The 22,287-nt window shown below is 40.3% G+C and overlaps 1 protein-coding gene across 2 annotated transcripts in view; it reads right to left on the bottom strand.

The window, feature by feature from the left end:
* Positions 1-8,077, bottom strand: part of Ttbk2 (tau tubulin kinase 2) — a 160,109-nt gene extending 152,032 nt beyond the window's left edge. For both annotated transcript variants that reach the window (XM_003475448.5, XM_063249552.1), the window contains exon 1: positions 7,940-8,077. The gene's annotated coding sequence lies outside the window, so the exon portion shown is untranslated. The remainder of the gene's footprint in view (positions 1-7,939) is intronic.
* Positions 8,078-22,287: the final 14,210 nt, after the last annotated feature.

The following is a 22,287-nucleotide window of genomic DNA, read 5'->3' as shown; positions in this document are numbered from 1 at the left end:
TGTGCAGGATATCTCAATCTTGGCTGGAGGTTATTATCTTACAAAGCTTGAATTATTTCCCCTCACGCTCTTTGTGATTTGATGGTTTATGCCGAGAAGTCTGCTGTAATTCTGATGGGTGTTCCCTTGTAAGTGACCTGTTTCTTGTCTCTGATGGCTTCTAATATTCCGTTCTTATATTGGATTTCTGGAATTTTGATTATTATATGCCTGGGTGTAGCTCTGTTTGGGTTGTAGGTGGCTGGAGTCCTGTATGCCTCATATATCTGAGTTATCTTTACCTTTTGTTAAATTAGGGAAATTCTCTTGGATTATTTCTGTGAATAGCTTTTGTAGTCCATTTGTTTGTGTCCCCACTTCTTCTCTTATGTTTTTAATTCTTAAGTTATAGATCCTCTTATCATCTTCTAGCTTTTGTATTGTTGCTGTTTGTTTTTTTATTTTTAAGAAGTTTTTCATTTCATTCTCCCATATTACAAATCTGCCCTCCAGTTTAGATAATCCATCCTTAGTTTCTTTCAAGCTGTTATGCCAGTTTTCGATAGAGTTTTTAGTTTCCTGGTAATCTCTTTGAACCTGCTTCACGTAGTCTATGCTTTCCCTATCTTCTCCATCAAACAATTCTCCCCTTTTTTTCTGTTCTTCCATTCCACCATCTGTTTTTTCTTGGGCAGTGCTTAGCATTTCTCTAACTATTCTGCTTATATCTTGCTTCAGGTCATTAATAACTTCATTCCTGAACTCGTCTATGAGGCTCTGGAGATAGCGCTTTATGTCTACTGGTGTCGTGTCTGCTATTGCATGTTTCTCAGGATTGGGGCCGAGGGGCTGGGGATTTAGCTCAGCGGCATAAGCACCTGCCTTGCAAGCAGGCAGTCATGAGTTCGATCCCCGATACTGATAAAAAGGAAAAAGACAAAAAAAGAAAAAAAAAAAAAAAAGATAAGGATTGGGGCCCGAGGACCCTTTCTTGTTGTTCCCTCTTCCTATATTCTTTGTTCCTTATAAGTAAGTATGATATAGGAGGCCCAGCTTCCTTCTCTGTAGGCCACATTCTGTTTGAATTGCGGCGGCTAGGTGTTCCCGCCCACCACAGCACACCAGGGAGACACAGACCTGGGCAGTCTATGCCCGGCCGCCCCTCCAGGTCAACATACCAAAGGCTTCACCGCTAGGGTGCACCTCCAGGTGCTGGGACCTGGGTTGGGTTAGCCTACTGGGTCTCAGCCAGCAGCGTCACGCAGGCCAGGTACTCCCCACCAATCCCGCTTGAGGGGGGATATGTGACTGAAGTCACTACAGCATCTCGTTCCAGGAAGTCTGCCTGGTCCGAGTATGTCCTCCGCTGAAGCCTCCTTCTCTATGGAAGGGTCCCGATCCACTCACTCACCGCAGGTCCATGCAGGCCACCCGGCCAGCCCCACTCCCAACTCCATTCAACGCTTCCCACTCTCAGAGCTTTCACACCTCTCTCCCCGCTGTGCCAACCTGGACGCATCAGTGGTTGCACGAAATTCAAATCGCAGTTTCCAGTGGCGCGAGGTCCCGCTTCCGTGCTGAGACCCTATCTGTTCCTGCTGTATCACCAGGATTGCATTTCTAGTTGGTTTCTCTTAACTTAGTTCATTCCTGGGTCGGCAAAGAATATCCCCCCTTGCCTAGGACTTCCTGCCCAGCACCATTCCTGGATTTCAAGTGCGGTTTCTCAGAGAGCCTCCAAGGCTGCTGCTATTTATCCGCCATGTTCTTCCCAATATTATGAGTGTTACGATATTTACAATATCTGATCTATATTTTACAAATAGATTAAAATGCAATGAGATATAAAATATGAGTGGCTACCTCATATATCTCCAAAGATAAAAGTTTACTTTTTTTTTTTTTTTTTTTGGTCTTTTTTGAGACGGGGTCTTGCTCTGCAGTTCAGGCTGGCCTGAGCTCATTTTGTAGCCCAGGCTGGTCTCGAACTCGCAACGATCCTCCCACCTCAGCTTCCCCAGTGCTGGGATTACAGGCATGAGCCACCATACCTGGCCAAGATTACTTTTTAATTATAAAAATTACCTAAACTCTCTTTGAAAATGAAATTAGGTGTAAACAGAAGTCTACATAAAGACTGCCTAGCCGCTAGTTTTTCAAACCATCTAACATATAAGCAGAAGAAGGGGCTAGGGATTTAGCTCAGCGGTATAAGCACCTGCCTTGCAAGCAGGCAGTCGTGAGTTCCATCCCCGGTACTGGAAAAAGGAAAAGAAAAAAAAAAAGATTAAAAAAAAAAAAAAAAAAAAAAAAAAATATATATATATATATATATATATATATATATATATGCAGAAGAAATAAGGTTCCAGGGGAGGATACACTCACAGTGGAATCTTGTCTTTTTGTTTTGTTTTGTCTCATAGGTCTTCACAAGATCCCTGGAAAGAGTTAAGCCTATCAGCTGATAGCAAAAGAAAAAGAAAATGTAGTTATCACTCACCCTTAAACTGTTTCTTCTAAACTTTCACAGGAGGTAAATTGTACTTCTGGCAGCAAAGAATCTCTCTAAGCTCAATAATATATCCAATTAAGTAAAATACCTTACTAAAAGAAAAGAAAAACTTTACAAGTCAGTATGGTTACAATTACTGACAAAAGAATTACAATGTAAACAACCTACTTCTCTCTTTGGCTATAATGGTAGCAACAATTTTCCCTTACAGAGAGTAAACGTATCATTCCTATGGTAAGATCCTGCTACCTACATATAACGAAATTAGCCACCCAAACTATCACGTCTAAGACAAATGAAAAAAATAACCAGTACAGAACCTTCTCTGTAATGACTGCATTGTAATAAAATTTTAAGTATATTAGCTTCCTTTAGTAATCGAAGGTCTTATGATATGAGATGTGAATAAATGCACAACTCATCTAGATGCACAATTAACAATTTCTACAACATTTATTAATTTAAGGAGTACTGGCTACACTAACATTTTTTTTTTTTTAATCGGTACTGGGGATCAAACTCAGGACCGCCTGCTTGCAAGGCAGGTGCTTATGCCACTGAACTAAATCCCCAGCCCCAACACGAACATTTTCTAGACAAAAATTAGATGCCAGTACTTTTTTTTGTTTATTTATGAATGTTTTTAAATTTGTAGATATTCAAAGTATATCCTCATTACTTGTTCATTTAATAAGAATTCATATGCTGCTGAATCCCACTGACAGAGATACTGTAGCCAGTTACCTGAAACACCTCTGGCTATAATAATATGCATTCCTCTTTTGAGGCCTGGGAGAACTCAAAATAGAAACTCAGACTGGAGAAAGCATGGAGTTTGTTTGTTTTTCTTCGAAGAGACTGACCTAGGGCCTTCCCACTGAGCTATATCCTACATCCTCCACCTTTGTTGTTTTTTGTTTTGCTTTATTTTGTTTTGATTTGAGACAGTCTCACTAAATTAGTTCAGGCCGGCCACGAACTCACCATGATCGCTCTGCCTCAGCCTCCTGGGCGCTGGGATTACAGGGATGTGCCAAAACATTTGGCTCCCAGCCTTTTTATTTTGAGACACGGTCTCACTAAATTGCTAAATTTCCCGGGTTGGACTCAAATTTGCAATCCTCTCACCTCAGCCTCCCACCCTGCTAGGATTACTGATGTGCTCTATAATGCCCAGTTGAAAGTGAACTCTAGCTAAAACTTCTCAACCAGTTCTGTTGTTCTTGAAAACATTTTTCTAAAGCTGTAAGCATTTGATTCTTATTAACTTTTTTCACTTAAAACTTTCTATTTTTAATTAACTCATTACACGGCAGCTGTAATATATCCACTAATCTCTGAAGCTGGTGGAGTACACAGAGTAAACTCCAGCTCAAAGTTCTTCTGAGGCTGCCTCCTGATATAGGTCTGTCTGCCACATGATCGATGTTCATGTCTATACTGAAAAGGCCTTGCTGACCATATCTGCCTCAGTATGGTATAAACTACCCAAGTGAAAAGATTATCTCCCTCTTGCTTACTGCAGAATCCCAGTAACATAGTAGATACTTCATAATTATTTAATGTTTGAATAGATGCAGCTGCTGCAATAGTTCATTCTTCGGGGCTGGTGATTTAGCTCAGCGGCGTAAGCGCCTGCCTTGCCAGTGTGTGGTCATGAGTTCGATCCCTGGTACCGGTAATACAAAAAAAAAAAAAAAAAAAGTTCATTCTTCAAAGGCTCAAGTTAACTTAGGGCAGTGACAATAGAATGAATGGAATAAATTCTTTTTGTAATTAAAAAAATTTTTATCATTACATGTTTGCCATACATTCATGAATGTTTGCCACATTTGTACTAATACATAATATATCTTAATTCTTTTTTCCCATTCCTTCCCCCTCCCTTCAATCCTTCATTCCCTCCCTATTTACAAAAGCCTCGTTTCCATTAGAATAAATTTTGTACTGGTAGAACCAGGAAAAATAAGTAGCCCTCTCCATGCCCCCTCCAAAATTAATTCTTTTTTTAAAGTAGGTAACTGAGTGGTGATACTTTTATTTATGGAATTAGAGAAGTTTAAAAGAGAGTTGAGAGGCCAGGGATATAGCTCAGCAGCACAGTGACTGCCGGGCAAGTGCAAGGTCCTGAGTTCGATTCCTAATACCAGAAAAACAAAAAAGAAAAAAAATGAGAGAGTTGATTTTTTTGTCTTGAACATGTTCACTTTTTTAAGTACTATAGAATTCTTGAAAAAATGAAATCCTAACCTAGTTAACCATGTAAAATATAATTCACTTCTAAATGACCTCTTAAAAAAATTTAAACCAACAAGTGTAGTAAGGCACACTTGTTATGCTAGTATTCAGGAGGTTGAGGCATGAGGATCCCCCCATGTACCTGAGATCAGCCTGGGCTGCACAGTAAGTTCAAGGCCAACCTGAATTCTACATTGAGACCTACCCTCAAAGAAATAAAAAATAAAGGCCAGGCACGGTGGCACATACCCATAATCCCGGCACTCAAGAGTCTTAGGCAGGATAATCACTGCACCCCATGAGGAATATGATCATTATATACCGTAACCATGTATCAATACAAATAAAAAGAAGGATGATTCTTACAACATAGGTAGATTAAATCTTAATAGCAAAATGTTTTGTCTACTAAAGCCTAGAAAAAAACTCCCCAACATCACTATTGTTTACCATATGCTGGCTAACAACAAACAAAACAAAGTAAAATACCATAAAATGTGTTTAATTTGAAAAAAAGATCTACAAATACTTATATCCTGGCATATTACCAAATAAACAGAAATTGCCCCAGTTATATTTTGAATGTTTTCAAAAACCTCAAAAAGAGCAAAAAATATGACTAGATTAACATGCCCTCATATTGAAACAGCTGTTTGTCACAGATGTATAAAAAAATCTCTCCTATAGGAGCTATTTTGTTTTTAAAGTGGGGAAGAAACCAGGCATGGCTTCTTATTTGTAATCTCAGCACTCAGGATGCTGAGGCAGGAAGTTCAACAACAGCTTGGGCTGGGCTACATAGTTAGGTCCAGACCAGACTCAACTACATAGTGAGTCTCCATTTCAAAAAACCAAAAAAATAGCTGGGGATTTATCTTAGTGGCATAAGTGCCTGCCTGGCAAGCGTGAGGTTGAGTTTGATCCCTGGTACCAAAAAACCAAAAAATAAGTAAATAAAACATAAAGTGGGGAAGAAAGTAAGCTATATTTTCCATTAATTCTCAAAGGCTATTACATTTTGCTAGTCAATCAAGCTCCCACTATATACAGTAATAGGGTTCAATTTGCTAAAGTAAATGAGCTCTAACCTCACGAAGCTTTCTTGAGTATTAAAATAATCAGTACTTAAAAGAAAATCAAAAGACATAAAAATCTAAAGTCATATATAATACAATACAGAATTCATTAAATTATGTATAAACCACTGTACAAGACATAATCAGCAAGATACACTATTCTTAACTCCCTACCCATGATCAAATTTCTTTCAATTTCATATTATAAATTAAAGAAGCTAATTCTTTGTTTCATTTGAGACACGGTCTTGCTATGAAGACCAGGCTGGCCTCAAACTAATGACAATCCTCCTGCCTCAGCCTCTCAAGTGCCAGAGTTAACAGGTATGTGCTACTACACCCAGCCTAGAATCCAATTTCCTTTATGTGTCCAAAATTGTCAGAGAAAAAAAAATTTTTTTGTCTTTCTGAGACAGGGTCTCGCTACACAGCTGAGGCCTGCCCTAAACTCATTTTTTAGCCCAGGCTGGCCTCAAACTCACGACGATCTTCCTGCCTCAGCCTCCCAAGTGCTGGGATTACAGGCAAGTGCCACCACACCTGGTTTTAAAAAACATTTCTTAACATTCTATTATGGGAGCTAGGGATTTAGCTCAGCGGCATAAGTACCTGCCTTGCAAGCAGGCGGTCATGAGTTTGATCCCCAATACCGATAAAAAGAAAAAAAAAAAAAAAGAAAGAAAGAAAACATTCTATTATGAAGGAAAAAGGTTAAAAAATTTTTGCTTTCCAATCATGCTTCACACATCCCTTTTGGTGACTTGATAGAAGTATACCATACAAAAAACATAACCTTCTAAATTAAAGATTTCTTTCAATATAATTCTAATTTGAATAGATCACAATACACCATTCAAACCCACACACTTATTATCTGAACATTATCTGAAATATTTTAGTTGAGAGAAATTCTTCAAGATTAGTCACACTAGGTTATATACCTCACCATTATTGCTTCTTTATTTTTAAAAAAGAGAGGATAGGCCGGACCTGGTGGATCAGGTCTCTAAATTTGGGAGGCTAGGGCAAGAGGATCAGTCACAAGTTAGGAGGACAGCCCTGGCTATGTAGTGAGTTCAAGGCTAGACAGAACATACAAGTGAGACTCTGCCTCAAACACAAAATAAAAAAGGAAAAAAAAAAGGAAGAAATGAACAGATAGCACTCCACTCCCTCAATACTTCAAAGTCATTCTCCATAAAATAAGTGAACGTTATTACTCTTACCCTAAAGAAAACAGCAGCCACTCTTGGTCTGTCTTGGCAAATCCGTGTTTACATACAACTCTTATAGCCAGTGCAACTGTGATGAACTGCTCAGAAACAAACACTGTAAAACAGTGGGTTCCTTCTGTCTGTGTGTACACACCCCATGTGTCCATTCACAACATGACCCTCCTACGCACAAAAAAAAGCTTACTTCTAGTGAATATCGAAGCGTCTTTACATCATACTCAGGCTATAATAAAACTCTATTTCTTTAATGTTAAAAAAAAAAGTCCCTAAGGTTAGAGAAGCTTTAGTACCAGGGTGCTGCCACCTATCAAGTTTAATTCAAAGCAAAGTACAACTCAATGTCATTTTTACCTTTAAGACGACCACAAATGAAACAAAACTAACTTAACTGTTTGTAAAAGCAAATACTGTGGCATCTCAGAGGATTATTTACTTCTCAGATTTGACAGTACACAGGTATAGAGCCTTTTGTCCCTTCCTCGGCATCCCAGAGGGCCAACATCGTCCTCTTTGTCGACATGATAACGAGCCAACCCTCAGCTCGCTACCCGAGTCCCCCACGCCGTACCAAAGTCCTGCTGGTTCCCCTCACGACCCAGCAATCAGCGGAGCCGTCCCGAGCCCCTACACGCCAGCGCCAGCGGCGGGGAACACGCTCGGATCCCTAAGGTGGCCCTGCCTTCGGCGCTGGTAGGAGGGAGGAGTGCGGTGTTATGTGGGTCACCACCGGGCGACAGTGCAGTTCGGAGCAGGCAGCCCGGAGGTGTCGGCGCGGAGGGGAGGGAAGGCCTGCCGGATGGGATGCGGACGGCGACTCGGGCTGGCACCCGCCCTCCCGGGGGCTCACGGCAGGGGCGCAGGCCGGTTCGGGGCCCGGACTCGGGGGTGTGTCCTACCTGGGCTAGGGCCGACGCGGGCTCTCGGGCGGAGGGCTGGGGTCCGGCTCAGAACCGGCGCGGGCGGCCGGCCACCCTCGGCAGGAGCGGCCGCCGCCCGCCCATCCCCCGCCCACTGCGGCGGGCCCGAGCGAGGTGCCGGGCCGGCCGGCCGGGGTCCCCTCGGTACCGTCCGCGCTCACTGGCGGCGCCGGTAGCCACTGCTGCGACTGCCGCTGGCTGCCCCCAGCCGCTGCTCTTGCGCCAGCCCCTGCTCCTCCTCTTGCCGCCACCGCCACTGCGCCTCCGCCGCTCCCATAGCCGCTGCGGCGACTACTGCAGCGCCCGCTGACCCGATCCGACGTTATTCTCCCCCTTCGCAACACGGCACAACCTAGCTCACCTGCCCTGCTGGTGCGCCCGCCCACCTCTCCACCGCGCATGCTGATTGGAAAGCAGGGTTTGGGATCGCAGTGTCGGTTGGTTAGTTCCATTGTCTATCACGAAGGGGGCGGAGATTCGATAGAACGTCTCCGCCCCAACCGGAGAATTGCCGCTATCTTCAGGTTTGCCTGAGAGTGCGAGTTACCGGGAAAGGAGCATCACAATGGCAGTGCGCGTGCGCTTGGGCATTCTGGTCTTGGTAGTTCCAGTCAGCGCCGCAGCCGCCCTCCAGCAGCGAAAAGAGAGGCCGGGTGTAGGAGACTGCAGGTGGGCGCCCGCCGGTTCCAGTTCAGCAGTCAGCTGGGTCACAGAGGCCGGGTTGAAACCCCAGAACTAGGTTTTATGAAAGGAGATCTGAAATGCTTTGTCACGAAACGAGTTCCCACACGGTGCAGCTGAGACACAAAGCCGCGAATGGCGAGGCCCTGTCAGGCTTCGGGGACCCCACATCTCCTCAGAGCCTCGCGACAGCTCTGTGCCGGGGCGCCCGGTCCGAAGCTAAGCACCTCAGAACCGGGGAGGACCGACCTTCGTAGGTCAGCGGGGGACCGCCCCACAGCTCACAGTCAGACTCTCGGAGTCCGAAGAGAGGAGCCGTGAGCTCAGGGGCGGGGGTGCGGTTAATCTAGTACTGGCGATTGAACCCAGGACCTTTGCACGGAGATACGTTCCCAGTTTTTTGGCTTTTGTTGTTTGCTTGTTTTGAGATAGGATCTCACTAAATGTCTCAGGTTGGGACCGAACATGGGATCCTCCTGAGTCAGCCTAGGAGAGTATGGGATTACAGGCGTTTGCCATCACTACGTCCATCTGTAAATGTGTATTTACTGTTTATTGTGTTCACTTTGGTGAAACAAGCCCTCTCTCACATCTTTACTGATCGGTTTACAGGCAGAAAACTCAAAAGTGGTTCAACAACTTTCCCAAGGCTCTGAAACTAGTGACAAAACCAAAATTCGGATCTTAAACCTCATGGGTCCAATGTTCATTATGCTTAATAATCACAGTGACTCCCAGGATTTTGCCGTGGACCGAAAGAGTGCAATGAATTATAAGCTTCATTTCAAATCTTTTTTTTTTTTTCTGCAATCAAATGACATTGCCATTAAAGCTGATTCAGAAAGTAGAAAAGTTAAATATGAACCCTATATTCAATCTCAGGACTGTTCTTACAGAATCAGTTTAATCTTCTTTAGGAATTGCCACAGGATTTCTTGACATTTTTAAAAATAGGAGGTACCCTACTATATATCACATCCAGAATCTTGGACAAAAGAGTAGGACAAACTGTACATTAAAGACTATTGATGATGAGGTCATCTTGCTCTATTCAAATATAAAGTTGCCAATTTTTTTTCTTTCTACTGATTGAAACCTCGAATTGCTTTTTTCCTGTTACTTTTTCTAATACAATATGGTTTACAGCAACGGCTAGATACGAAATTCGTAAAGAAAAGAAGATTTTTGTCAGTATTTTTATTTAAAATTTTAAAAGTTTATGAAGAAAAATTCCCAAATTCTTTGAAGTTATGCGTAGCAAGAAATGAGCTGGGGATGTAGCCCAGTGGCACAGTGCTGCCCGGCCAGTGCAAGGTACTGAGTTCAATTCCTGCGGGGGGGACAGGGGACGGTGGGCAGGGGACGGTGGGCAATTTCAGCAATAAAGCGTTCCCCTTTTCTCTGGTCTTTTCCACTTAGGAATTTTTATCAGCACTAGAGACATTTTTCTTTCAGTGTGGAAAACAGATCCCTGCCCTTTTCTTTCCATATTTCTTTCTTTCCATATTTCTCGTTAAAAAACAAATCTCCAGTCAAGTCATGGTAGCCAGTTCCTGTAATCCCAGCACTCCAGGAGCCTGAGGCAGAAGGATCACAAAATTCAACCCCAGCCTGGGAAACTTAGCTATTTAACAAAACCTTATCTCAAAACAGTTTTTAATTTTAAAAGGACTGGGATTTAATTCACTGTGAAGACCCTGTTAGATTCCCATTACTACAAAAATAAATAAAAATTTAAAAATAAAATATATAAATACAGCCAGGCATGGTGGCACACACTCCCTGTACTCAAGAGGCTGAGGTAGAAGAATCCCCACAAGTTCAAGGCTAGTCTGTACTACATAACTGTCTCAAAAAAACAAAAAACAACAAAAGACCAAAGAATTGTACTCTTTAAATGATATCTTAATTGTATCTCAATCAGCATAAGTTGCTTTGAAACATGAAACTCAATAGTGGACGGCTGCCCAAGTGCTCCTGCAAACCAGCAGACTGCCCTGGATCTGAATTTTTCATCACATCAGCCCCTGCCTGAGTATACTACATCAGCAGAATCTCTAGAAGCACATTTTCATAGGCACTGAGAAAACAAGTACAAATAAACTTAATCCTGTCCTCAGGAGTTTCACAGTGCAATGATGAGCAAACATGCCTGTTGTATCTTGATGCACTGGAGTAGCTACTATAATTAGAGGTGTTTAGGACAGGAGTCCATAACCAAGACCATAGTCCAAACCCCTGGCAGCCTCAGGAGTTCATCTCATTTAGGTAATGTTAGCTCCATTCTGATTGTGACAGAAATATGTTCATTACTGTTTTGTTTTGGAAACTTTCTTTTATTTTCCTGGCTTGTTGTTCATTTCTTTTCGAGCAGCATCTTGCTGTATATTTAGGCTGGTTATTAACTCACTATGTGGCCTAGGCTGGTCAAACTTATGACAGTTCTGCTTCGGCCTCCCAAGTGCTGGGACTGCAGCCATGAACTACCGGGCCTGGCCTATGAAACTAAATTCTTTATTTTGTAATGATAGATTTAATTTCTAATTTTAAAAATTTCACATAAAATGAATTAAATGAGAAAACTGTTGGAAAGATGGGCAAAGTAACTTCAATTTGAGGGGTATATGTAGTCTTTAAATCTAATGGGTAGGGGCTGGGGATTTAGCTCAGCGGCATAAGCGCCTGCCTTGCAAGCAGGCAGTCATGAGTTTGATCCCCGGTACCGATAAAAAGGAAAAAGACAAAAATAAATAAATAAATAAATCTAATGGGTGTCAACTTGTATTTAATAATGATGATTAAATTGACTATAATATTAAGGAAGCCTGACACTGACTAGACCTAGTAAAGTGAAAAAACTAAAAGTTTGTGTTTATAAAAGTAATTCTTTCGGGGCATGGTGACACATGTAATCTCACAGTTGGGAGTCTGAGCCAGGAGGATTACTATAAATTGTATGCCAGCCTGAACTACATAGTGAGACTCTGTCTCAAAAAACTCAAAATGAATAAATAAATAGGGCTGGGGAATATAGATAAATTCAAGGGCCCTTGGTTCAAGCTCCAGTATTGGAAAAAAACTTGCCACCTCCAAGGCTGGAGTTGTGGTGCATGCCTGGCATGCTTGAGGCCCTTGAGTTTGATCGCCGGCACCACAGAATAAATAAATTAAAAATCAAACAGTAAACTTGGGTGTGGTGGTAGACACCTGTAATTCCAGTACCCAGGAGGTTGAGGCAGTTGGATTGACATGAGTTTGAGACCAGTCTGGGCTACAAAGTGAGTTCAAGACCAGCTTGGACTACAATATGAGAACTTCTCTCAAAAAAAAAAAAAAACAAAATAAATAAATGAATAAGTAAAGATAAAAAATAATTCTAATATAATCATTTCTTAATGTTTTCCACTTTCCCCAACTTTCATAAAACTCACAATAATCATGATTAAAGTTAACAATCAGTTAACTTTGGCAGTTATTTTGGAACTGTGGGTTCTGTATACATTTGCTCAGTCTTTTAGGTTTTCTTTTGGTACAGCCATCCATTAAGCTAGTTGTGTTAAAAAATATATATAATAAAAAAAATCTTCTGACAATTAAAACATCTTTTTTTTTTTTTGTCTTTTTCCTTTTTATCAGTACTAGGGATCGAACTCACGACTGCCTGCTTACAAGGCAGGTGCTTATGCCGCTGAGCTAAATCCCCAGCCCCCAAGAAGATATTTTTTGTTTGTTTGTTTTTTTCCTTTTTATCGGTACTGGGGATGGAACTCACGACTGCCTGCTTGCAAGGCAGGCGCTTATGCCGCTGAGCTAAATCTCCAGCCCTGGATTGTGGTTTCTAACTACACTATTTTGAATTACAGTTGTTTTTTTTGTTTTTGGTTTTCGATTTTTGGTTTTGTAAGACAGAGTCTAGCTAGGTAGTTCAGGCTGGCCTCAAACTCATAGTGATCCTCCTGCCTCAATCTCCTGAGTATGAGGATTACAGGCAAGATCCTGTTTAAAAATAAAAATTAAAAAAACAAGGAAGAAAGGAGTTCAGAGAACCAGACAACCATTTGAAAAATAACAATAAAAATGGACCACAGACAGAAAAAACTCCAAATGGATCAGAAATCTAAATGTAAAAATGAAACATGAAAATACTAGAAGAATATACAGATGAATTCCTTAAAACCTGAGTGTGAGAAGCCATCTAATCATGACTTAATATCTAGATGTAATTTTGAAAATTAAAATTTTTTATGAAGTTGCAAGTATTTTATTAAAGTGAAATTTAATAAACATATTTATAAGAGGCTGGCGATTTAGCTCAGTGGCATAAGCGCCTGCCTGGCAAGTGTGAGGTTGTAAGTTCAATCCCTGCTACCAAAACAAAACAAAAACAAATATATGCATTCGATGCAGTTATCCCAGTTTATAAACCCACAGTGATGATGCTTCCTTAAATTTCATCGTGCACACAGATGTCAGGCGGAGTCCTGTTCCTCACAGAGTCTTCTGGACCACAGTTGTCTTAGATGTGGGCCTTCATCATTGAGGATTCATGGAACTTGACATTTATTGGGCAACTAAGGCAAAGGAAAGCTCTCAGAGGGAAAGAGAAGATAAAACGGAAGCTATATATAAGGGAAGCACTGAAAACATCACAGAAGCTTACAGTTCCATTGTCACAGTCCAGAAAAACCCTATCCTGGCCCATAGGCCTTAGAAATAATGAATTAAGAGAGTGGAATTGGGAGGAAAGTCTATACTGATTGTTCCTCTCCAGTGAAAATAGGAGGAATACACCATTAAAATAATACTGTTTCCCTTATGACCTATACCAGAATTTTTACAAATACCCAGAATCCAGTGGGACATGTGGGCCATGTCCACCTCCTAGTAATGCTGGTCAAAGGTGAAGACTCCAGTACCCCACAGAGCAAAAGGGTTTATCGTCTGGAGCTCCACAGGCTTGCCATGATAGTCATCTCCAAATATCACACACACACACACACACACACACACACACACACACACACCATCTTCCTCAGAATGGTGCACACAGTGACTGACCCATCCCTAAATCACAACATTATTCACTTGGAATTTGTTCAGTATTTCCTCATGTGCAAGGAAATGAGCTCTGCTTTTAATATTCTGTTCTTCTGTTGAATTTCTGGGTTTTGACTATTATACGTCTTGCTGTAGATTTATTTTTTATCATAGCTGGTTAGATTTCTATATGCCTCACTTATCTGTGTGTCAAATTCTTTTTCCCTACCAGGGGAGTTTTCTGCCGTGATGTCTGTGTGAGTTTTTCATACCATTTGTGCTATCTCCTGCTTTTTCATTGACTCAGATCAATCTTATGTTATTCTTCTTTGCTGCTGAGGCTGCAACAAAGGCTGCTGTCTGGGTTGTTGGCTTGGGCTTCTGTACTGGTACTGACTTGGTCCATGCGCTTCTCAGAATACCTCTTCTCTGGGCTGTGGCCGCATCATGTTCCAGTGACTGTGAGCAGCCTCTGCACAGCAGATTATTTCGACTTTTCTTGCAGTGCTGCCCTCATTTACCATCTTAAGTCTCCACCTTAGGGTTTGATTTTTAAAGTGCTAATAAAGCAAAGGTAACTATAGGTTACTTTAATAATAGTCTACCACTGCATTTGTCCCTTACCACCTGGAATTTGCCCTTTATCATTGGGGAAGGTCCTGATTGGATTTTGGAGCAGGGCAGATTATTTCCCACTTTAGTGGGTTTATTTAATTTTAATAATTTTGCTTTTTTTGGGACTGGCTTCTTGGCTGATTCTTTTTGTATTTTAAACTTTATTGGTACCTGTAATCCCAGCACTTGGGAGGCTAAAGCAGGATTGCTGTGACTTTGAGGCCAACCTGAGCTACAAAATGAGTTCAAGGCCAGCTTGAACTGTATAGTGAAACTCCATCTCAAAAAAAAAGACAAAAAACAAGTTTTTATTGGTACATTTTATTTTATTTTTTGCGGTACCGGGGATCAAACTAATGATCTCGCACTTGCCAGGCAGGCAATTATACTGCTGAGCTAAATCCCCAGTCCTATTGGTACATTGTAGATATACACAGTAACATTCATCATAGAGAATTTGTACCTGTACATGATATATCTTGCTGCTTTTTCCCCCATTCCCCTCCCTTACTTTCAACCCCTCTTTCCTCCTTATTTATAAAAGCTTTGTTTCCATTTTTTTCTGTTCTTTTTTCTTGTTCCTTCCTTCCCTCTTCCTGCTCCCTTGTTCCCCTTATTATCTGAACATTTTTTCCCATTTGCCAGTATCTATTATTCATTTTTCTCCTTATGTATACTTTCAGTTTCTCACACCAGAGAAACAATGCTGTATTTAAACATGTGTATTCAAGTCAGGGGTATAGTACAGTGGCGTAAGTGCCTGACTGGCAAGTATGAGGTCGTAAGTTCAATCCCCAGTACCAAATAAATAAACAAATAAATACATAAACGTGTGTATCCAATTTATTTCACTTAAGGGTATGGTCTCAAGGTACATCCATTTGGCTAGAAATGTCTTGAGCATATCCTTTATAGCAGAGTAATACTCAGAGTATAAAGAACCACATCTTTATCCACTCATTGGTTGGTTGATGGGCTGTGTTTTTTTGTTTTGTTTTGTTTTTTTGTCTTTTTCCTCTTTATCGGTACCAGGGATCGAACCCACGACTGCCTGCTTGCAAGGCAGGTACTTATGCCACTGAGCTAAATCCCCAGCCCCCGATGGGCTGTTTTTGAGATTTACCTATTACAAACTGTGCCATTATAAATACAGATGTGCATGCATCCCTGTGATAAGATGCTTTTAATTCTTTGGGGTAGATACCAAAAAGGAGAATAGTTGGGTCAATAGAATCTCTAATTTTAGTGTTTTGAGGAATCACCACTGATTTCTACAGTGGTTCCACCAGTCTACACTCCTACCAGCAGTGGAAAAGGGTTCCTTTATCCACACAGCCCCACTAGCATTTATCATTAGTTGATTTTTTTCTTTTCTTTTTTACTGTTTATCAGTACCTGGGATCAAACTCATGACATTCTGCTGGCACAGCAGGTGCTTATGCTGCAGAGCTAAATCCCCAGCCCCCATTGGTTGATTTCTTGATGATAGCCATTCTTTCTGGAATGAGATGGAATCTCATTGTGGTTTTAAATTGCAACTCAGTAATGCTGAACATTTTAAAATATATTTATTTGCTCTTTCTACTTCATCTGAGAAGCCTATTTTTGGATTAAGTCTTTAATGTCTCATTTTTTGGGTATGATTTTTGATTGTTTGGGTGTTTTGGGGACAGGGTCTCACTGTGAAGTTCAGATTGACCTTCAACTCATGTGACTCAGACTGGCCTCAAACTCAGAGATCCTACTGCCAGGAGTGCTGTGATAACAGGGTACACCACCATGCCCAGTAGGTCTGATATGAGTTCTTTATATATTCTAGATATTAATTGTTAGTCTAAAGAACAATTGGAAAAATTTTTTCACACAGTAGGTTGTCTCCATTCTCTTGGTTGCTTTTGAAGTGCAAAGGCTTTTTAGTAAGAGGAGAATCCCAGTTGTTGATTTTTGTGATACTTCCTATGAAATTGGGGTTTTGTTCATAAAGTCTTTGCCTATACCAATGTCTTCAAGAGTTCTATCTTCCAGTAGCCCAGGACAAAGTCTGCCATTATGTACTACACTAAATTTTAAATATGTCAGAGATCTAAATATTAAAATATTAAGTGTACTGGAGGAGAGAATAGGTAAAATTCTTAAAGACATTGGTGTAGACAAAGACAAAGCCCCAATAACACAGGAACTATCATAAAGAATCAACAGTTAGAATCTCATCTATTTGCATAACAAGAGAAACCACCAACAGAGTGAAAAGACAAGTCACTGTGTGGGAAAAAATGTTTGCCAGCTGTCCCTCAGACTAAGGATTACTATCGAGTACATATAAAGAACTAAAATAAATCAGACCTTCCAATTTAAAGACCCAATCCAAACACAGGCATCTGAGATGAATACACACATCTTAGATGAAAAAATACAAACAGCAAATGAATAATATGAAAAAAATTTCAACATCACTGGTCATTTAAGAGGTGTAAATTAAAACAACACTGAGATTCCACCTTAACTTGGAAAGAATGACAGGGGTTGGGGATTTAGCTCAGCTGCATAAGCACCTGCCTTGCAAGCAGGTGGTCGTGAGTTCAATCCACGGTACCGATAAAAAAAGAAAAAAAGCAAAGAAATCAGCCAACAAATGCTGGAGGGGCTGTGGGGAAAAAGAAACTTTTCCCCACCGTTTCTGTGAGAACCATTCTGGAAATCAGTGTGGAGATTCCTAAAAAAACTAGAATTGGAATTCTCATTTGACCTTGCTATTGCTCTGCTGGGTATATTCTTAGATGCATTAAGAACATCATACTGAAGGTCCAGAAGAACATGGAGGATAGATAGCAGCAGGCTCGGAGGCTCTCTGAAAAACCGCACTTGAAATCCAGGAATGGGGCCAGGCAGGAAGTCCTAGGCAGGGGGGATATTCTTTGCTGACCCAGGAACGAACTAAATTCAGAGAAACCAACTGGAAACACAATTCTGGTGACACAGCAGGAACAGATAAGATCTCAGCATGGAAGCCAGATCCTGGGCTACTGGAAACTGTGATCTGAATTTCCTGCAGCCACTGTTGTGTCCTGGTCAGCTTAGCGGGGAGAGAGGCGCGAAAGCTCAGAGAGTGGGAAGCATTGGAAGAAGTTGGGGGCGGGACTGGCAGGGTGCCCTGCATCAACCTGTGGTGAGTGAGCAGATCGGGACCCTTCCATAGAGAAGGAGGCTTCAGTGGAGAACACACTCGGACCCGGCAGACTTCCTGGAACGAGATGCTGTAGTGACTTCAGTCACATATTTCCCTTTCAAGCGGGATTGGTGGGGAGTGCCTGGCCAATGACGCTGCTAGCTGAGACCCAGTAGGCTAGCCCAACCCAGGTCCCAGCGCCTGGAGGTGCACCCTAGCAGTGAAGCCTTCGGTAAGTTGACCTGAGGGGCAGCTGGCATAGACTGCCCAGGTCTGTGTCTCCCTGGTGCATTGCAGTGGGCGGGAACACCTAGCCGGAGCAATTCAAACAGACTGTGGCTGACAGGGAAGGAAGCTGGGCCTCCTATAAATGCTTAAATATAAGAAACAAAGAATATGGGAAGAGGGAGCGACAAGAAAGGGTCCTTGGCCCCCAATTCTGAGAAACAGGCAATAGTAGACATGGCACCAATAGACATAAAGTGCTATCTCCAGAACCTCATAGACGAGTTCAGGAATGAAGTTATTAATGACCTGAAATAAGACATAAGCAGAATAGTTAGAGAAATGCTAAGCACTGCCCAAGAAAAAAAAGATGGTAGAACAGAAATGGAATGGAAGAACAGAAAAAAAGGGGAGAATTGTTTGATAGAGACGATAGAGAAAACATAGAAAACGTAAAACAGGTTCAAAGAGATTACCAGGAAACTAAAAACTCTATCGAAAACTGGCATAACAGCTTGAAAGAAACTAAGGATAGATTATCTGAACTGGAGGGCAGATTTGTAATATGGGAGCATGAAATGAAAAACTTCTTAAAAATAACAAAAAAACAAACAGCAACAATACAAAAGCTAGAAGATGATAAGAGGATCTATAACTTAAGAATTAAGAACAGAAGAGAAGAAGTGGGGACACAAACAAATGGACTACAAAAGCTATTCACAGAAATAATCCAAGAGAATTTCCCTAATTTAGCAAATGGTAAAGATACTCAGATGTATGCAGCATACAGGACTCTAGCCACCTACAACCCAAACAGAGCTACACTCAGGCATATAATAATTAAAATTCCAGAAATCCAATATAAGAACAGAATATTAGAAGCCATCAGAGACAAGAAACAGATCACTTATAAGGGAACACCCATCAGAATTACAGCAGACTTCTTGGCACAAACCAGCAAATCACGAAGAGCGTGGGGGGAAATAATTCAAGCTTTGAAAGATAATACCCTCCAGGCAAGATTGATATATCCTGCACAACTTTCCCTAGAAATTGATGGAAAAACAAGGTGCTTGCAGGATAAAGAGCAACTAGGGGAATTTGCAACCACTAATTCAACTCTACAGAGAATACTGCAGGATAGTTTAAAAAAAGAAAATACCAATATTCTAGAAATAGTGGCAGACAGGCCACAATGAATGGAGCAGAAACCGAAATGAAGAAGACAAACTGACAGCAAATGACAGAAAAAGAGCTCAACAGAAATGAGGCAGAGAAGATCAGATGGTAGGAACAGCTATTTTGGAGAAAACAAGACATAATAGCTAGTGCTGATTTAGTATCATCTTGTTTTGAAGTCCCATCAAACTTGTATTCTTCTGTCTCCATTGGTCTTAACAGGTTGTATCTTACTGGATTTTATTATATATGATAATATAAGCAAAAACTTTTATAGACAAGGAGTTTATATAGAAATCATTGTTCATTTTCTGTTAATTGGTTTAAATACCATGTAATAATGTCATTCTCTTGAATGGTTTTATAGTGTCTTGATATGTTTGGTACCACAGTATAAGAAGTTATACTCAAAGATTTTAAGGAAAGAGACACTATGGTAACTATTTTTATGTCAGGATTTCTTGTGGTGAAACACTATTTTGCTCAAATGGTTATGTTTTGACCTGCGCTGTTCTGTTGTTATGCCCTCTTTTATCTCAATCCCCTCTTTTTTAAAAATTATTTACTTTTTTCTTTTTATTTTTTTAATTAAGGGAAAAATAAATAAAAAATAGCAGGATACATTATAGTAACCTACTTTGATTTCCTATTAACTTGATTTAAAATCCTGTATTGCCCTCACCATCTTGTTTTGACTGATTTTCCTCTATTCTGCTTTGCTTGATAGTACCAAGTTCGAAAGTATAAGCATAACTGTGAAGACAATAAGAATCATTATGACTCCCATTCCGGTTGACTATTATTTTCTTTTAAAATCCTGTAATGTCTCCAATGCTTTGGTTTTATTCTTTACTGTTTAGTTCAATTGTATTATAACTGGCAATTCTTCTTAAAATAGCAAGAGGCAGTATGGTAACCATTGTCGATCACCTTATATTTTGTTTTTACACTATCTATTATGTCCATCCTTTTGATTTAACTGACTCTGTCCTGATATGTCGCATTTGGTTTTACTCTCTTCAAAAAAAGTAATAAGAACTGTGGGATAATAAAACCCAAAATGTGTAATTGTCATTATACAAAAGAAAAGAAAGTGCTCTAAAGGATATAACTGCATATATATGTTTAAGTGTATAAGACAGATAACCATATTACTGAGTGTTTTTTGGATCATTGAACAAAACTGTTTGCACTCTCACTGTTTGAATGTCCACTTTATATGCTTCAATTTTGTAACTTGAACAACTATTTCTGAGAATATGTAATCTATTAACTAGTGATTTCTTACTGTTTATTTTTAAAATTTTGTATTACTTGTACCCTTTTTCTGTTTTTTTTCCTTTTTCTCCTTAAATAAAACAAAAAAAAGAACATCATACTGTGATATATGTTCACTCATGTTTATAGCAACACAATTTGTAATAGCTAGATCTTGGAAACAATCTAAACATCCATTAACTAAAGAATGGATAAAAAAAGATATGGTATTTTTATACAATAGGTTACTACTCAACCATAAATAAGGATAAATTTGAGGCTGTTGTAGATAAATGGATATAACTAAAGACCATACTCATAAATAAAATAAATCAGACTGTTAGGTATAAACATTGTATCATCTCCCTAGTGTGAGTTTAAAGAAATAACATATATAGTATATAATATATTATTGCATTGAAAAGAAAGGTTTGTGCTAATATTGTTTAACAATTCTATGCTGATATCTTTTACTCTGCAACTAATTTAAGTATAATAATATACAGTATATTAACTTGTTTCCCTCTAATTATATTGTTTTGAAATTCTATTCCCATTTCTTGGCTACAGTCAATATTGCTGCAATAAACAGGAATGTAGATGATTTTATTTCCTTTGGGCTGGATCTACTTCCCTTTTTTAAAAAATACTAACAGTAAGGTAGTTCTATTTTGATTTCTCACAGAGCCTCCATACTGTTTTACATAGTGGCTGTACTGATTTACATTCCACCAACAGTCTATAAGTATTCTCTCCTCTCTGCTTTAAGAGGTAAAAAACAAAACCAAACAGTTTAATCAGGCTGTATTTCATTAACCACTTGAATAAGCCCTTAGATTTAGCTTGGTCAACTAGCAGATAAGGACACACAGGCTGTACAAAGACTCACTCCAGAGATGAGTCTTTTCCAATCTGGGAAAACAACAGACTAAAAATAATGACAAAGAGAAGTACACAGAGAGAAGGGAATAAGAAAGAAAAGAGGGGAGGCAAACAATAGGTGTGGGATAAAATAGATTGCTCAGTCTGGATAGATTATGAGCCCTGGATCCCGCTGTGGGGAGACAGGCAGAGGGACTCTAGGAATAAAGCACACAGCTTCTCAACTGGAGTGCCTGTCTCTGTATAGACACCACTCTTACAAGATTCAGATTAAAAGCCATGCTTTCAACTGCTACTACAGTCTAGCCTTTTTTAATTTTTTTTTTTTTTTGTCTTTTTCCTTTTTACCGGTACCAGGGATCGAACTGATGACTGCCTGATGCAAGGCAGGCGCTTATGCCGCTGAGCTAAATCCCCAGCCCCTATAGTCTAGCCTTTTTGAATCTGTGTGTGTGTGTGTCTGGATAAGTGAGATCATCTTTTAAACCTGCCTTCTCACTCGTTTTTTGTTTTTGATAATATCCATTTTTACTAGAATGAGGTACTAACTTCTGCTTGGTTTGCATTCCTCTGATGCTGAACATTTTTTCATATGCCCATTGGCCATTTGCCTTTTTTTGTTGTTTTTTGAGAAACACCTATTTAGGTCTATGACCGGGTTCTCAATGGGTCATATTTCTGCCTCAGCCTCCCAGCATGCTGGGACTATAGGCATGCACCATCCCCTTCCTGCTATAGTGGTTTTGGAGTTCCTTATGTATTCTGGATATTAACCCCTGGTTAGGAATATAGTCTGTAGGTTGTCTCTTCACTCTGTTGTTTCTTTTGTTTTGAAAAAGCTTTTTAGTTTAACATAATCCCATTTATTTTTTCTGTGTGTTTAGAATATTTTTTTTCTTTGAGACTGGGTCCCACTATGCAGTTTAGGCTGGCTTTGAACTTGTGGTGATCCTCTAGCCTCAGCTGACTGAGTGGTGCAATTACAGGGGTGTGCCACTATGCCTGGCAGTGCTTTTGGTATATTATCCAACAAATTCTTGCCTCTTTCTTTCTTTCTTTCTTTCTTTCTTTCTTTCTTTCTTTTTTTCTTTCTTTCTTCTCTCTCTCTCTCTCTCTCTCTCTCTCTCTCTCTCTCTCTCTCTCTCTTCTTTCTTTCCTTCTTTCTTTCTTTCTTTTTGGTACTAGGGATTGAACTCGTGACCTCATGCTTGCCAGGCAGGCACTGTGCCACTGAGCTATATCCTTGGCCCTTCTTGCCCATCTCAGTGTCCTGAAGCGTTTCCAT

Source organism: Cavia porcellus, unplaced genomic scaffold (assembly GCF_034190915.1).
Source record: "Cavia porcellus strain 051 isolate PalLab524CR breed Dunkin Hartley unplaced genomic scaffold, mCavPor4.1 scaffold_6, whole genome shotgun sequence".
Classification (NCBI taxonomy): Eukaryota; Metazoa; Chordata; class Mammalia; order Rodentia; family Caviidae; genus Cavia; species Cavia porcellus.
The sequence above is the reverse complement of the archived record's forward strand: the minus strand, read 5'-3'. Positions and strand labels throughout refer to the sequence as shown.